The sequence below is a fragment of the Microtus pennsylvanicus genome, chromosome X (genome assembly GCF_037038515.1).
Source record: "Microtus pennsylvanicus isolate mMicPen1 chromosome X, mMicPen1.hap1, whole genome shotgun sequence".
Taxonomy (NCBI): domain Eukaryota; kingdom Metazoa; phylum Chordata; class Mammalia; order Rodentia; family Cricetidae; genus Microtus; species Microtus pennsylvanicus.
The window spans coordinates 137,835,231-137,849,138 of record NC_134601.1 but is presented as its reverse complement, the minus strand read 5'-3'; the positions used below and the strand labels follow the sequence as shown (position 1 = coordinate 137,849,138).

General features: G+C 42.2%; 1 protein-coding gene across 1 annotated transcript in view; it reads right to left on the bottom strand.

Moving 5' to 3' along the window:
* Usp9x (ubiquitin specific peptidase 9 X-linked) overlaps positions 1-12,928 on the bottom strand; it is a 135,095-nt gene extending 122,167 nt beyond the window's left edge. Inside the window, exons 1-2 of the mRNA XM_075957413.1 lie at positions 12,778-12,928; positions 8,907-9,022 (exon numbers count right to left, since the gene is read on the bottom strand). The gene's annotated coding sequence lies outside the window, so the exon portion shown is untranslated. The remainder of the gene's footprint in view (positions 1-8,906; positions 9,023-12,777) is intronic.
* Positions 12,929-13,908: the final 980 nt, after the last annotated feature.

Sequence of the window (13,908 nt, the reverse complement as noted above, 5' to 3'; positions counted from 1 at the left end):
CAAAGCTACAGAGAAACCCTGTCTCAAAAAAAAACAAAACAAAAAAAAACACTAGCTGCTCTTCCAGAGGACCCAGGTTCAATTCCCAGCACCCACTTGGTGGCTCACAGCTGTCTGCAACTCCAGTTCCAGAGGATCTGACACATCACACAGACATTCATGCAGCAAAACACCAATGCACAGAAAATACAAATAAGTATTTTTCAAAAAAGAAACTGAAGAGAGAAAAAACAAAAGAAAGATTTAATATAATGTCTGAGAATTATGTGTGTATGTCTTTCCCTTCATGTACATATGACATGTATGCTTGGTGCCAACAGAGGTCAAAAGAAGGAATCAGATCCTCTGGAACGGGAGTTATGGAAACCAGAGTTGTGAAAACAAGACTTGTATGGAAAACAGGAGCTGTGAGCTGCCATGTGGTTACTGGGTCCACACCTCGGTCTTCTGCAAGAGCAGCCATCTCTCTACCCTTCAATTCCCCAGTATTAATGACAGACACTGAACCACAGATTCAAGAAGAGCAGAAAACACTAAGCAGGATAAATGCCAAAAAGTAAGTATCTGGATATCATATTCAATCATTTAAGATCAAATGTCATATTCATTGTAGAAAGTTTTTAAATAAACCACAGAAGGAAAGCATCTTAGCTGCAGAGGGAAAGTGACATCAGGCTTCTCTTTGGAACCCTCGCAAATCAGAGTGTAATGAAATATTTAAAAGTGTTGGGGTAGGCACACCAGCCAAATTATTCTTTAAATGTGGAGAAATAAAGGTTTTTCTCAAACAAAGTTTTATGGCTGGCATAATTATATGGAAAGAATGATAGACCAAAGAACAGATACTACCAAAGTCCAATTTGGTGAACCTATGAGTTTTACTGGGGTTACCTGCAGGAGTATGGGTGAGGGGTTACTTACAAGAACCAAAATGACTCAAGGACAGGTACATTACCAAGGCCCACCCCAACATGGATAACAGCTCACAAAGCTGGGAACCTGGAGCACACTGCATAGCTTGCAGCCCAACGAGTTGGAGAGTGAGCTTTACAAGTGTCTCACTTGGTCTAAACCTCTTCCAGGCAGCTCGGCAGCTTTCTGCTTCTTCTAAGAAGGTGGTCTCCTAGTCTTCTTTGCATGTTTTACTCCTCTGAGTCTTCTTTGCTGCTTAGCTTTCTAGTCTTAGGGGAACTCTCCGTTTTTATTGTTTACTCTGGCAGGGAGGGGGCCTGGTGAATGTGGTCAGTTTCAGGGACTTCCTGAAGTTGTTTTGAGTTGTTTATCTTCCTCGTTAAAGAGGTTTAAATGATGGAATGTTTCAATCTTGGGGAATTGTTATATAACACCTGGCTTGGGGGATTTTTTTCAATATATAGGTTTTTAAAAATTGTATTAATTAAATTTATTTATTTATTTAACATCCTGATTGCAGTTTTCCCTCCCTTCTCTCCTCCTCCTTCTCCCTCTGCCCCCCATATGTGGTATTTTATTTATTTGAGAAGTTCATATAATATACATTGATCATAATCACTCCTGCTTCCCCTTTAATTCCTCCCAGATACAGAATCCATCTTGACACCCCTCCCAACTTTCTGACCTCTTTTTTTCTTTTTTTAAAAAATAACCTTTCAAGCTCTACTTGTGCTGGTTATATAACCCTGGGTGTGGGGCCATTCACTGGAGCATGGCTGACCTACCAGGAATCACACCCTTTCTAAAACCTGTCTCTTCCTCCCCAAGAAGCCATCTACCAGCAATAGCTCCTCAGTTGAGGTGGAGCTCATGAGCTCCTACCTAAGGGATTATTCTTTTTAAAGTATAATCGACATGCTAAGAAAAGAGAGAAAATGGAATAATATAAAATGCTCAATTAATACCAGAAAGGGTAGAAAAGAGTTGAAGACAGCAAGAAACAAGGTCAAATAACAAACATGGGAGACAGAAATAAAGCTATATTGATAGTTACTTGACGTATTGGTGGTCCAAAAGCACCAGTCAACAAATAGAGGAACTGGGCATGTAGCTCAGTGATAGAACACAGGCTTACACTGTGTGGTGCCCTGCGCTGCATTTCCAGCACAAAAAAAAGAGAGCAAGCAAACTAGGTGATGGCGTGGAAGCTGGGATAGGAACGGAAAAAAGTAGAAGAGAGCAGGGAGCTAGCCAAATGGAATTAAAAGAAAATACCCAACTATTTGCTGTCTAAGAAACCCATTTTAAATACTAAGATATTGAAAGATTAGAAGGATGACCTTGCCTTTAATCCCAGCACTGGGGAGGCAAAGAAAGGCAGATCTCTGTGAATTCAAGGCCAGCCTGGTCTACAGAGTGAGTTCCAGGCCAATCACAGATACAAAGTAAAACCCTGTCTCAAAAACAAAACAAACAATCGACAACAACAAAAGTAAAAGGACAGCATTTTTGTCTTCCTAACACTAATCAAAAGAAACCTGAAGCATTCATTTCATACAAAAGATGTTTCAGTGACTATTGATGGCCCTAGTTCTCCTGTTCTTATTTAGCAGACAGATTTTGTGTTGTAGCTATAGCTCAGTTAGTTGGGTGAATGTTTACCTAGCACATACAAAGCCCCAGGCTTCATCCCGAGCATTCCCATAAAACTGAGCAAGACAGAAGCTTGCATCTAACCCCAGCATCGAGGAAGCAGAAGGACCAGAATTTCCAGGCTGGGCTACATGAAATTCTGTCTAAAATAAAACAAGCAGGGGCTGGAGAGATGGCTCAGAGGTTAAGAGAACTGACTGTTGTTCAGGAGGTCCTGAGTTCAATTCCCAGCAACCACATGATGGCTCATACCCAATCTATAATGAGATCTGGTGCCCAGAACACTATATACATAATAAATTTTAAAAAAGAGCTAAAATAAAACAAACAAAAATGATCACCCTTTTTCTGATGTATAAGATATATGCAGTAAGGTGTAGAGGTCCATATCTACTTATTTTTTGTATGTATATATCAGTTCTCACATTTTAACACCAATGCTTATGAAATAATTCAGTGTTCATCATGCGCTAACCACTACTCTTAGCACCCCTATTGGTTCTTGGACTCAACCTTAAGTTAGGTATTGTTGTGATTACATTTTAGATAAGATAGGTTAAGCATTTAGTCAGATGTAGTAATAGGAGCGGCGGGGCTGCAGCCCTGCCGCCTGGCTCCTGGCCACCAGCTAGCTTATGCCCTGAAATAATTACATGGAAACTGTATTCATTTAAACACTGCCTGGCCCATTAGTTCTAGCCTCTTATTGACTAGCTCTTACATATTGATCTAACCCATTTCTAATAATCTGTGGAGCCCACGAGGTGGCTTACCAAGGAAGATCTTAACCTGCGTCTGTCTGGAGTGGGAGAATCATGGAGACTCTCTGACTCAGCTTCTTTCTCCCAGCATTCTGTTCTGTCTACTCCGCCTACCTAATTTTCTGTCCTTTCAGAGGCCAAGCAGTTTCTTTATTACTTAACCAATGAAACAACAGATAGAAAGATGACCCTCCTCCATCAGTCAGATTTCTGTGATTGTTCATGACTATGTTTTTAGTCTTTCTGTAGGGGAGGAGGAGGGGGTTACACATGTATGTGATGGGTGTGTGTGTGTGTGTGTGTGTGCACATATACTTTCATATGGAAGTCAGAGGATAACCTCGATTATAGCTCCTCAGGAGCTGTTCATCTTTTTTCATTAAGTTTTTAAATTTTGATTTTTATTTATGTGTGTGTGTGTGTGTGTGTGTGTGTGTGTATTCCACTTGTGTGAGGTTGCTGTTGGAGGCCAGAAGGGTGTGTCAGATCCCCTGGAGTTGGAGTTACAGGTGGTTATGAGCTGCCTGGCGTGAGTGTTGGGAATTGAACTTGAGTCTTCTGGAAGAGTAACTGTTCTTAATTACTAAGTCATCTCTCCAGGTCCCCCCTTTTTTGAGACAGATTCTCCCACTGCCCTGGACCTTGACAAGTAGGCTACAGAGGCTGGCCAGTGAGCCCCAGGATCCATCTATCTATTGCCAGAATTACAAATATACACTACTGCATCAGGGTTTTCCCATGTGGGTTCTGAGAATCAAATGAAAGTCTTTAGCTCCTGAGCTATCTTCCCAACCCCTGCTTTTCACCTTTCTATATTTAAACTACATAAAAATAAAGGATTAGCATGGTACCTGATGTCCAGTAGTGAGTGCTTCATATCATTTGCTTTTTACTGCTATTACTCCCATATTTCATTGAACCAGGGGTCCCATCCATTATAAGATATATCATTAAGCCAGGCAGTAGTGGCGTACACCTTTAATCCCAGCACTTGGGAGGCAGAGACAGGTGGATCTCTGTGAATTCGAGGCCAGCCTGGTCTACAAGAGCAAGTTCCAGAACAGGCTCCAAAGCTACAGAGTAAATCCTGTCTCAAAAAAACAAAACAAAACAAAACAAAAATTATTAGATAAAATGAGACTGACAAGAAGATGCTGCCAGTCACAATTGTTGGGGAATATTATTTTAAGGTGTGTTACTTTTGTTTATGCTGTATTTGTTTAACTCTGTGAAGCTAAAACACCTGATGGTCTTATAAAGCACTAAACGGCCAATAGCAAGGCAGGAACAAGGATAGGCAGGGCTGGCAGGCAGAGAGAATAACTAGGAGGAGAAAGGAGAAAGAGCAAAGAGAGAGAGAACAAGGGGGAGGAGGATGCCAGGGGCCAAGACACCAGCTACACAGTCAAACACGGAGTAAGAAGGAAAGAAAAGGTATACAGCAATATAGAAAGATAAAAGCCCTAAGGCCAAAGATAGATGGGATAATTTAAGAAAAGCAGCAAGAAACAAGCCAAGAAGCTGGGCAGTGGTGCTGCACGCCTTTAATCCCAGCACTCGGGAGGCAGAGGCAGGAGGATCTCTGTGAGTTTGAGGCCAGCCTGGTCTACAACAGCTAGTTCCAGGACAGGCTCCAAAGCTACAGAGAAACCTTGTCTTGAAAACAAACAAACAAACAAACAAAAAACCCAGGCTAAGACCAAACATAAGAATAAGAAGAAAAAAAGAATAAGAATAAGCCTACACGTGAGTGATTTGTATTTGGGAGCTGGGTGGTGGGTCCCCCAAAAGCCAAAAGAGTAAAACATCACACAATAATGAAAGATTCCACTGAGTGTTGGAAGATGAATGAATAAAATTCAGTGTTTGGAATACAAGTTCCTATTTAGAGTCCAGTGGCTTTAACAATGCTCCCTATCCCAAGGGTTCCTACTCTTACAAAGTCAGTTTTGAGTGTGCCTTTGAATGATAGACCTGCTTATTTGACTGCCTACTTCATGTGCATATTCAGAGCTATCTCAAAAACTGTAGGTCAAAAAGTGAGGTTTTCTTATCTATCACCTTGTTATATGGTAACTCAATTCTTCCCAATTATTCAGGCCAGATACCTTGGAGTCAACAGATTCTGATGCTTCTACTTTCGACATAATCTCATAGTTGAAGGATTTCTCACCATCCTCATTGCCAATACATCAGCGCTTCAGTAGTAGAGATGCTAGCTGCTCACCTCACCCATGCCTGCCTTCCTTACAGAAAAATGTAGCCATATGATATAGAATTGTGTGTGTGTGTGTGTGTGTGTGTGTGTGTGTGTGTGTGTGTGTGTTGAGACAGGGGTCTCATATAGCTCAGGCTGGTGGCTTGGAATTTGATATATACCTAAAGATATCCAAGACTAGCCAATCCTCCTGCCTTCATGTTCAAAGCAGTAAGACTACCGGTGTGCACCACCCATGCTCCCGTATAAACACGGCAAGATGGAATCCAGAGCTTTAAGCAGGCTAGGCAAACACTCTACCAATGAAGTTTACACCCCAGCCCATATGATGATATGACCAGTGGTAGAGCATGAGAAGAAACTTCATGACCCTGCTCCTATAAACTCCAATACTCTGAGTAGCTTTTTTCCCCTTGTAGCTTGCTGCAATTCCTAGGACTCTGTACCTTCCCCTAGATGATGACTCCAGTTGTTATGTGTTGAAAGCACAGAGCCCTTGTCAGCCTGGGTTTCTGACTGTTTAGAGGAAAGTTGCCCTTTGACCTGTTCGCTTACTCAGTACCATAAGGTGAGCAATCACATTTGGGAGGTTTCTGAGCAGTGAGCAGTGAGGGAACTGGTATTGAAGGTCAGAAAGATGGAGATCCACGTTAAAAAGCAGCAACATTCTTGATTAAAATGTCACCTGTGATAAATTGGAAGCCATACGGGATGCCTCCTGCACCAATAACTTCATGGAAAGGGGACAGGAGGCCATTGTGCATTGGTGGTTGTTTGCTCTGCTTAGGGAGAGAGGGAGAGAGGGAGAAAGGTGCGGGCAAGCCCAGGCAAGAACTGGCTGGTTGAAGAGCAGAAAGGAGAAGTTAGAAGTCAGAGTTGGGAAATTTGGGGACTGGGTTTAAAAAATGGCCTGCCCTTTCATCCAGAATACTGAAGGAAGGCCGAGAAGAGCTTTGTGTAACCAAGTCGAGGGGAATGGCCCCACTGTGGCATGCTGGTGACTTTGCACATCTTCATCTAGGCCACATGAACAAGGCAGTCTGAAGGGAGTCTTGGCAGAGCGCCCTGTGATTGCTCCTGGAACAGGCAGAGATAAGGACTGGAGCTGCTGCAAGGGAGTTTCTTGTCCCTATCTTGAGGGAGACTGCCACAAGGCCATTTCTCACCCATCTCCTGTTTGAGGGAGGACAGCCCTTTCCATCCTCCCTGTTTCCCAGCTCAAGGGCAACTACAGCCTTCTGTGGCAAGCTAGAACACCGCTGTTCTGCACTGAGATCTGACTTCTACATGGCTGAATATACTACCTACCACTCAGGTGGTTTGTCCCTTGGCTCTTTAGGTCCGGTGCCGTCCTGTGGAACTCGAATGTAGAGCATTGACACCATGTTGATCTTACTTACACACTCTCCACATAGCACCATTCCTACCCATTGGCCCTTGTTATGTAGTACCAGCCATGCCAGCCTAAAAACTGTGGTAGGATCAGCCCCAGTACAACCATCAGGGTCCCTCTGGTAAGCCAAGGATTCTGCCCTGATGCGAAAGTCAGATTTTAGGAGGTGGTACCCTCTTCACCAAAGCCTGTTTTCTGAAATGGCATCAGGGCACCAGCATTAACTTGTAAGGGAGAAAATCCTGTGAGCAAGTTAATGAATACACACAGAAAGCTGACTTCTCAACCATGTTTAGACAAGAAGTTTGGGTATGGTTACAGCATATGGAACTGTGTAGAGGCAAACAGATTGTGTATAGAAAAAAATAACAACATTTGGTATGTAACAACACAGAACATCTCTAGAAAAGAAGATGAGTGTGCATAGGGAAGAACTTTGGGTATGATTACAGCTCACAGAAGAGTCTAGAAGAAAACTGATACTTTATGTGGTTTTGAAGGAAATAAGTTACCAAAGAAACCAAAAGCGATGACGTTTAAAACAATACTTAAAAACAGGTCTATAGGCACAAGCCTATAATCCTAGCTACTTGGGAGGCTGAGGCAGGAGGATCACAAGCCTGCCTGGGCTCCAAAGTGAATTCAAGGACAGCCTGGGCAACCTACTAAGACCCTATCTCCAAATAAAAAGGAAAAAAGAGGGTTAGGGATATATCTCACTGACACAGTACCCTGGGCTCAGTGCCCTGATGATGATGATGATGATGATGATGATGATGATGATGATGATGAACAGCTGTTTCTGTCTCCCTACTAAAGATCTAAAGATGTACCAGCTAAAGCTGCCCAGAGCAGTGCTAGATGGCATATGTATGCTAAGACAGCCATAGAAGCCCCGTGGTAAGAAGGAACTTGCAGTCTCTTGGGATACTTGAAAACTGGAACTGTATTTTAAGAGAACATATTTGATTTTTGTTTATGCATTTGTTTTATTTTTTGAGACAGGATTTCTCTGTGTAGCCCTGGCTGTACTGGAATTCTCTCTGTGGACCAGGCTGGCCTTGAACTCAGAGATCCACCTGCCTTTGCCTCCCAAGTGTTGGGATTAAAGGTGTGTGCCACCACAGTCCAGCAAGAGAACATCTTTGTTAGCATCCAATGCAATGTTTAAAATATGCATTCATTCTGACCCAACATTTCTATTACTCCAAATCTACCCTGGCAAAACAGCAAGGACACTAGTATTAATCATAGAGCTTTTGTAATGGAAACAGAGCAGCAGGTGAAATAAACCATGGTGTGTACATGCTGAGGACTATTATGCAGTAGTTAAAAAGAAATGGCTATATAGAATGACTTCCAAGACAAATTTCTTAGTGAATAAGGCAAATTGCAAAAAAAGTAATTATACCATGAACTGAAATGTAAAAGCCTACAGAAATGCCATATATTTCAAAATAACATATTTCTATGTTAAAAGTACACATAAATGATAACTAATACTGTAGTTGTTTCATGAGAGGAATGAAGAGAAGGTGATCAAGAGGGTGGATGGAGCGGGCTTATCAGTAATAAACTGTCCTTCAAAGACAATGAAGGCTTGTGCAACAAGAAATCACTTGTTCTATAAGGGCAATTTGGCTATGCTGTAGACACTGTCCTTCTCCCTTATCACACTGGCTCAACTTGCAACAACTAGCAGGAATTCTAGGGGGTTGATGCAGCTCTCCAGTGACTAGTGAGAGGCTTTGTCTGTCAGTCAAAAGCTAGTCAAGGACAGGAGGCCATATTAATAACGTTCCATAACTAGCCAAGGGAGTAAAGGCGCACTCTATGGTGTTATGCTATGAGAAACCAAGATTGTCTCAGGAAGGGGGTTCGTGAAAAGGATGGAAAAGTAGGCCGTAGAAACTGGGAGGAGGGGCTCCATGGGGCTGGGCTCCAGGCCCCATGAAGCAATGCTGCTCACCTCATGCGGTAGTTTCTCAGGCTGGTCAACTGCACGGGACTCAGCTGGAGACCCAGGAAAGACACAGCTGCTACCAAGGCCAAGTGCCTCTGGGGCAAGCTGAGAGGCACAGGAAGCTGATAGGAAGGAAGAACAGAAAGCATTTAAGTTCCTTCACCCTCCTCCAGACTGTCGCTGTCCTTGTATGCCTCTCAAAGCCAGAACTAAGTGGGAAGCCACCGGCAAGGCAGATATGTGGCTTACAGTGTTTCTAGTCAAAACCTAGGCTATAGATACTGGGACACAGTGAGATGTCCTGGGTTCCACCTCTCTTCCCCCAAAAGTGGGTGTGGTGACACAGGCCTGTAACTTTTAGCAACGAGGCGAAATTACTAAAAGTAGAAAGGGGACTATTTTCAGGGAAGAAGGGGACTGACAAGAAGGAAAGGGTCATGGGCTGGTGAGTTTCAGTACAAAATTATATACATAAGTGAGTGTCCAAATGAAGCCTATTACTTTGTATGGTAACAACAAAATAGCTAGGTTGCTTTATCTACAATAAAACACATAAATAGTAAGCAAATGACTGCACAAATGTTTACAAATTGTATAGGCATGGACTGCCCACACTGATGACAGAAAAATTTACATACCCCAAATTATTCCTTCACTAAATGACTACCTCCCAATCCCGATACTCTTTCTATATGTGAATTCCTTTCAAATAAAACCATCATTCCGGATGCTCCTAGAGTTTCTGAAAGGCAAGATGCAGTCTTCTTCCCCTTCACCTGCCAATCTTATCATTACCAGCTTAGCATTCTAGCAACTTCCAAAGCATTAGTTAGTTAGCATCATTTTGAATCCTATGAGTTAAAATAAAAGAATAAATACGTAGAGTGTCTCACTGTCACAAGCTTTGTTTTAGGGGTAGGGGTGCTAGAGTTTGAACCTAGGGCCTTGCACACGTTAGACAAGCAAGCTCTCTTCCACTGAACCACACTAACAACCAGCACGCTTTTGGAAGTTCAGACTGTTCTATCCTGGGCCAGTAAGAGCTCCACAGAAAGTGTAGAGTCTTAATTTCATCCTTAACTTCTAGTCAGAGGATCTTCCAGGTTCATCTCAGAACTGAAATTAACCATTCTCCAAGGAGCTCTGAACGTTTGTTTGTTTTAAATGATATTTAATCATCCAAATCTGCTTGCCTTCTCACCTGACATTTTGATATAATTTCTTTCTGTCTCTTCATTGAACAGGACTAAGAAAGCTGTGCCTTTTAGAAAAAGGAATTATGACTAAATATTGCTATTTCTAATCTAAGAAGTAAAAGAGTTTCCAGTTAATTTTCTTGACTTACGTCTTCCTTCTCATGTGTAAAATCTTAGTTAATGATGCTAACATAATAACCTGATTTATTCCACCTCACAGATAGTTTCAAGACAAAAATATCAGTGTTATTAGTGACAATTAGATCACTGAATGCCATTTAAGACTTACCCAGTTGTTTTTGTCCTTGAGATCCAGTCACTGGGGATACATAAAAATACTCTGTCTATAAGTCACTTGAAATAATTACTGTGTACTTTAGCCACCAGTTTTATAGTTGGGCTCCTGTTTTTCAAGTTCATCTTTAATTTTTAAAGACTATCTCTTTTTTGCTTATATTCCGTTTTTAAATTATTAAAAACCAATTTTATAGTTCTCGCATTAGTGATGAACTGCTGCTTAACAGCTTATATAAAAAACTAGCAGTGCGAAATAACAAACATGAATTCTCTCACAGTTTTCCAAGGTCAGAAACCAGGGACAACTTAGTTTAGTAGTTCTGGTTCAGGGATACTCAACACAGACTCTTGTACTGAGCTGTAAGCACCTCGAGACTAGTTCGGAGCCAGAGGCATGTCTGCCATCAGGGCCCCTCACATGGCTCTCATTGGGCCCCAGATCCTCACGTGGAACCACTTGGCAGGGCAAAGAATTTCCCAGAATACAAATGATCCAGGAGAGTGGAAGAACAAAAAGGAAGCCACGTTGTGTCTAAAATCTAATTGTGGAAGGAGTCACAGAGCCCAACTATGCCAGCCTGTTGGTGGGACATCACAAGGGTGTGAATACTGAGAGATGGTTAGCATTGGAGGCTATCTTTTACACCAAACAAAGGCACAAACAACAGAAAGTATGAAACAAAATACATTCCGAGAACTCTGGCTCCTACCTGTGTACATTCCACATTTCCTGCTCTACCATCAACCCTGAGAATATATAGGTTTTAGTCTTTACACACCTAGCTATTTTTCTGAATACTAGAGTCCTGTGGGCATGGAAGTAATCAATCTCATTGTTATCCATAAACAAGTATACCAAACTGGGTCGAAATGCCCTGAAATTCCTTGGGCCCACGGTTAAAAATAAGCACTGTTAATTAGTATGCTTCATGTCTTGACTAGCAAAGCCAGGCAGGTCTGCTGAATTAACCCTTGTAGCACAAAAAACACAAGACAGATGGTGTTCCGAAGCTTTCCCTAGCTAACGCATTTTAAAACACATTTCTTTGGACTATAATGCAAACCAAACAACGAACAAACAACAACAAGTGCATACAGTCAACAACCAAAATGACAATGAAGGCAGGGTACTTTTTAAAAAGATAAAAGGAACATACAACTAACGGAAATGTTAAAATCCAATATCTGAAAGGATGTAGGGGAAATTGGCCTCTTCATCTACTGCTCAAGGAAATCACACATATAGAGTGTTTTCCCATGGCACTCATAGGTATTCTGCATCAGAATTCTTTTAAAAGTGCACCTCCCAATGATACGGTTAGCATTTCATCTTTGTTCTGCTTACTTTTCATCAACTCGATACTAACTCAATTACTTGGGAAGAGGAAATCTCAACTGAGGAATTGCCTCTATCAGATTGGCCTAGACTGTGGGGGCATTTTCTTCATTAATGATTGAGGTGGGATGGTTAATCCCACCATTGTGGCACCACCCACGGGCAGGTGGTCCTAGGCGGTGTACAAAGCAGGCTGAGTAAAGGCACAGGGAGCAAGCCAATAAGCAGTGTTCCTCCATAGCCTCTGCTTCAGTTCCTGCTTCCGGGTTCCTGTCTGATGCTCTCAGTGATTACAACTTGCAATCTAAAATAAGCCCCCACCCCCACCCCCAGCAAGTTCCAGGACAGCCAGGGCTGCACAAAGAAACCCAGTCTCGAAAAACCAAAAATAAAAGATAATAAACCCTTCCTATCCAAGTTGGTTTGGTCATAGTGTTTACCACAGCAACAGAAAGCAAACTAGACAATCCTGAAGAAACAACGGAAGATATGGGCAGGGAAAATTGCTAGGCTATTAATTCAACACAGCAGACCACAACATAATGTTATAGACACCCAAAGGCCAGTCAATAAGAAAACTATTTCTTTAAAGCAGATGTAATTATTCAAAGTATTTCTATAGGAGTCCATTTTGTGGTAGATACTGTCAGAAATCCTTTATGTTCCTCTACGCTGAAGTATTGTTCCAAGCAGTAGTGTTGTCTGCTCAAGGTACAAAATCAGGGCAACCCCGACCCCAGTTTCCCAGCTACCCCTTCACCTAACATTTTAGTTAAGGTCAATGAAATGTGAGAGCCTACTAGGCACCTCTCCAAAAGTTTTCGCTTTCCTCACGAAAGGGACGGATACTTTTCTGCCAGCGATCCCCTGTTGCCGAGCTGAAAGTGAGTGGTGGGTGTTTTCTGCGGCTGGGAGCAAACAGTGTCCTTAATGGTGGTGCGCTGTTCAGATTCCCCTCCTTTCCGGCTCCTAGCTAGGGCTATCAGGAGGATGACCAGCCAGCTACAACCCTAACTCGCTGATCGTTGGCTCTGGGAATGATACTCACAAGAAGGCAGTTGCCCTGCCCAGTGACACCCCCAGCTCTTCCCCAGGGGCAGCCCGCATCAAACAAATGCCTCAGCTTTCTCTCTTCGAATTGGGACAATGATGAAGGGAATTCTAAACCGCCAAGCTCCAGCCCTTGTGACGACTGCAGCACCGCCTAACGTCCTCTCCAGTCTAATCCTATTTCACTCCCTTCCCCCACGCCCGCGCGTTGGTCTCGTAAGCACTCCCGGATAAACTTCCTGCACACAAATCTCTTGTCTCCAGAGTCTGTTTCCCAGGAAACCCCACCCACAACACTAGCGATACATTTATTCAAATGAAAAGATGTTCAAAATATATTGCTACATAACAACAGGTTATAAAGCAATATGCATGATGTCATTCTGTTTTTGTTTTATACAGTCTTTTCTCTATTTGCACAGAAAAGACATCTGGGAAACATTTTAAGAGATAATCTAAGAATGTCTTTTTGACTCTGTTATACGGGATTTCGTTTCTAGTTGAGGTTTTTGTTTTCTTGAGACAGGGTCTCATGCAGCCCAAGCCAACCTCAAACTCCCTCTGTAGCTGCAAGTGACCTTGAACCCCTGCCCTGCCTTTACCTCCCAAGTGCAAAGATTGATTACAAACCTGCTTCACTATGCCTGGCATTTAGGGAATAATTTCTTAAATATTAAAAAGTGGAACCCATACAGAAAGCTTATACATTTATACGTTTAACTTTAAAAGTTATGTTAACCACAGGATGCTTTAAAAATCAAGACCTTCAGCTGGGGGGGGGGGGTGGCATGTGCCCTCAGGAGGCAAGAGGCAGGGGAACTCAGGATAGCTGGGGCTACATGGTGAGACCCTGTATCAGAGGGGAAAAAAAAACCCAAAAGTGACGCCATCCTCTAAAGACAATGTTTTGTCTTTTTAGTTTTGAGCCTAGCCTTTAAGTCATCTCCAACCCGGTGTTTTGTATCTTCAACAGAAGTGACAAAAGAGTGAGTCTAGAGTACTTAAAGAATGAATTAGCCAAAAAACTCAAGTTCAAAAGAGAAGGCATATAATTTTTACAATAAAAAAGCAATTTACAAAAGAAAAAATAATATTGCTAATAAAATATTTAAAGACTTTCAACATCACC